Raw genomic sequence first — 4,236 nt, 5'->3', positions numbered from 1 at the left:
ATTCAAGATGAAATACTTTTTTTTCTCGTTTAATGCCGTTGCCCTCTTTCTCTGTATGTCACTCATTGCTAATACTCAGGCAAAAAGTACCAATTTGTATGCTGATGTGTCTTGTGTATTTTTTTTTACCTCTGTCTCTCTATGACAGAGAATGTATATGCTCAATATTGCTGTTCAAACTGATGCTCAAATTACCAAGCACTACCTGAAGCCTCATCGGTCTTTAACGAATCACTGCACCAACTGTCGTCATTCCGCTTTGCTCTCTGCTGTGGTAAGTACAATACGGTACTGCACTGTTTTATTTTTATGATGGTAAAAATACATGTTTGACATTTAAACTCACATATCAAGTCTTTTAAAGTTCAATAGAGTTCAAAGAATAAAGAAAGCAAAAAAGAATAACCTTCGCTATCATTTATATCGGTTTATGACGTTTTGCTGTTAGCAGCAGTGCTAATGCTAGCAACAATGCTAACGCTAGCGATAGTGCTAACACTAGCCTTAGCAGTTGTTAACTGACAAAAAGAATATTCCTGTGATATTTATTGGTGATCAGTGAGACAAAAGTAACGAATGAGCTTTATTATTACCATTGTGGCTCAGTTTTAACAGTAAGAGTACTAGCACTACCAGCAGTTCTAACACTAGCTGCAATGCTGACGCTAGCTGCAATGCTAACGCTAGCTGCAATGCTAACGCTAGCTGCAGTGCTAACACTAACTGAAGTGTTTATGCTAGCAGGAATGCTAGCGCTAGCAGCAATGCTAATGCTAGTAACAGTCTAACAGTAGCCTTACATAAGTGGAAATACTTCAGTTAATTAGTTTGAATTACAAAATGGTTGCTGTGTCAGCTGGTGTGCTATATTACTCTATAATTACCCTGCTGACTATAAGTTCAGTATATCATGTCGTGTGGGCTTTGTATTTCTGTAAGTCTGATAACACTGTACAGACAACTAACATATTATTTCTCGTCTTACACTTTCAGGAACTTGACTGACATCTGTGCTTTGCCTGGTAGGTGTGCACATACTGTAAGAGAAGTATACCAAAATAAAAAAATAATCTGACTTATATAAGCTGTAAAGTGATGGGTTCAATCTTTCATTCAAACTAGACCTTTTAAACACAATTTTATAATAAATACACATAAGTGCAGCTTAACAATTGGGCTAAAATATTTTTTTCGTACATTTTTGTAGTCACACTACATGTGATTAGTTAATGATTCACTCAATCATATTTGTATTAAAAATATTATTGCTGAATTTAAATAAATATTTCTTATTTTAAAAAGTGCCCAATTATGCAACTTTTTGCACATGGCAGCCAACAACAGTTTAGCTTCAATATTTGTTTTGTCCTTTTTCAGTAGTCACAATTAGTTCATACAATTACCATGTGATATAATTTTAATAAAATTATTATTTTTTTCTTCTTTTTTGTTCACAGTGTGCAGAAGAACAAGGACCAGATCTCCAGTCTTCTCTGTCACATCCCAACCCCACATCCCCTCTATCCTCTGTCCTGCTCCACCTGTTGTCTCTGCCTTCTTTCCATCTGTATTTCACCCTGTGGTTTGTGAGAAATTTTGCCAAACCAAGAATCTTATTGCGGTTTGATTTCAAAGCCGTGTCTCTCCTGCTCTGTCTGTTCTCTCTGCTAAATTTTCTCTCTACCTGTTTTTCACTCTTTGGCTTGCTGCTGAGAAATGCACAAGCCAATAAAGCAATAAAGAGTGCATATTTTGCCTCAACCTTTGAACAAACTGAACAAACAAAGAAAACTCTACGGTTTGATTTCAAAACCGTGTCTTTCCTGCTCTCTCTGTTCTCTCTGCTAAATTTTCTCTCTACCTGTTTTTCACTCTTTGGCTTGCTGCTGAGAAATGCACAAGCCAATAAAGCAATAAAGAGTGCATATTTTGCCTCAACCTTTGAACAAACTGAACAAAGAAAACTCTGCGGTTTGATTTCCAAGCCGTGTCTCTCCTGCTCTGCCTGTTCTCTCTGCTAAATTTTCTCTCTACCTGTTTTTCACTCTTGGCTTGCTGCTGAAAAATGCCAAGCCATTAAAGCAATAAAGAGTGCATATTGCCTCTACCTGAGAACAAACTGAACAAATAAAGAAAACTCTAATTCACGGTTTGATTGTCATTTCCCAGCCGCGTCTCTCCTGCTCTGTCTATTCTCTCTTCTAAATTTTCTCTCTACCTGTTTTTCATTCTGGGCTTGCTGCTAAGTTGTGCCAAGCCAATAAAGAGAGTACATAATATTCTCTCGACTGACAAACTGTCAAACAAACAAAGACATTGTTTCTGAGAAATAAAAGCTGAAATATAAAGACAAAGAAAACATCTCCTGCTGTGTGCCACTCTTGTTTTTTGAATACATTTTCTAAAGACTAACAGAAACACTTAAAGGTGTGTAAAAATGCCAAAAAAGCAGAAAAAGTCACAAGCTGCAAAACAACGCTGGAAGAAGTTCCATGAGTTTCACAAAGTACCAACATGTGAACAAACTGAGTGTGATTTTCCTCAGAGCTCTGCAGAAGACCGTGTGTCTGGAAAGACCAATGCTGATGGTGTCAAACAGGCAGGTCGACATGTTCCTGCACATGTACAACAGGTATCCTATGCAGATGCTGTAAAGACTGGATTGCAGCATGCATTTAATGAACATCAGGTAAACCATAGAGACCAACCTGAGGTGTCAAGTGCCCCACAGGTGGGTTATGCTGATATTGTGAAAAGAGGCCATCACAGTGATGTGGCAGGGCCATCTCATGCAGAAAGAGTGAACCTTGAAAACCAGCCCTCTGTAACACATGTCTGTGCATCTCACAGCCAGGCACATCCTAAATATGGAGACTCCAGAAACAGTCAGTGCACATGTAACTCACTCACATTTCTTGCTTTCCTTCATGAGAATGAAAACATGTCTACAGTTGACCTTAATCTGGTCTTGGATAAAGGTGATGTGATGTACAAAGAGGCCAAGAAAAGATTCCCCAAGAGTATTCATTTGGCAACCGATGAGCTGCCAGACAAAGTTGATGCTCACAGGTCTATGTATCATGTCGACATGACACAGCCTTCCCGGTATGGGACATTTGAAGAACCTCCAGAGGAAGCAGTAGATACCTTTCTCAGCTTAGAAGCAGGACTGAGCTGCCTGTTGTCAGATGTGCAGTATGCCTTACTGATTATGAGTGGATTGTGTATCGCAGTGTTCAGATCCACATCAGGAAAATATGGGTTCTTTGACCCACACCCAGAACACCCAGTGGTCTTCCTCTAGCACTATGGTCACGTAATCGTGGTACAGCTGTGATGCTGAAATTCACACTCCTCAGTGACATGATTAAGAGGCTCCAAGATTCTTATGAAGAGATGGAGATATCACCCTCTTGTACTATGAGCTGAAGCCTGTGCAGTTTTACAGTATGAGCACAATCAACCTGAGTGATACTATCACAGACACAGTCTGCAGACCAACAGCTGCCACTGCTGTGGCACCTACTCACTCTGATACAACTGTTGATGAAGCAAACCCCTTTACTCCAAGGAGAAACACAACCACTGATCTGACTGAGAACATCTTTTGTCAAATGTCCATTTGTACACCACTGGTGAAACAAAAAGAAGTCCACATGACTCAGTTCACATCACATGAAGATCAGAATGAACCTCCTAATATACCAACTGAAGAACTATGCAGTGAATTAAGTTTCCTTCCATCAAGGGATGGTTTTTCATGTCAATCAAATGCTGCAATAAAAAATGTTGCTGCCTGTGACCTTTCTGATATAGTTTTACAAAAACTGAAAAAAGTTAATAAACAACAAAGGCACAAAATGAAAAGAAGATTAATGGCATCAGAGAAACCCAGAAATCAGAGAAAAGAAAACCAAAAAAGGAAAGAACGACAAAAGTATGCTTCAAATAAAGAGTACAAAGAAAAGAAAAAATCTTGCACAAGCGAGGTATATAAAAACAATCCTGAAGTTAGACAGAAAAAACAACAGTATATTAAAAGACGTTACTGTGAGAATGCTGAATTCAGAAATAAACAACAACAGTATGTTAAAAGACGTTACTGTGAGAATGCTAAAGTTAGACAAAATCAAAAACAATATATTAAAAGACGTTACTATGAGAATACTGATTTCAGAGAGGAGAAAAAAAGCTACATCACTAAAAGGTATCGAGAAAACTTAGAATTCAGAGAGA

The 4,236-nt window shown here is 38.3% G+C and overlaps 1 long non-coding RNA gene across 1 annotated transcript; it reads left to right on the top strand.

Moving 5' to 3' along the window:
• Positions 1-192: 192 nt before the first annotated feature.
• Positions 193-2,363, top strand: LOC109199071 (uncharacterized). Its single transcript, XR_002059569.2, has 3 exons — positions 193-274; positions 994-1,022; positions 1,458-2,363. It is a non-coding gene; the product is annotated as an uncharacterized LOC109199071 (long non-coding RNA).
• Positions 2,364-4,236: the final 1,873 nt, after the last annotated feature.

The sequence above is a fragment of the Oreochromis niloticus genome, unplaced genomic scaffold (genome assembly GCF_001858045.2).
Source record: "Oreochromis niloticus isolate F11D_XX unplaced genomic scaffold, O_niloticus_UMD_NMBU tig00007419_pilon, whole genome shotgun sequence".
Classification (NCBI taxonomy): Eukaryota; Metazoa; Chordata; class Actinopteri; order Cichliformes; family Cichlidae; genus Oreochromis; species Oreochromis niloticus.
Note: the sequence above shows the minus strand (reverse complement) of the source record. Positions and strands in the feature narration are given on the sequence as shown.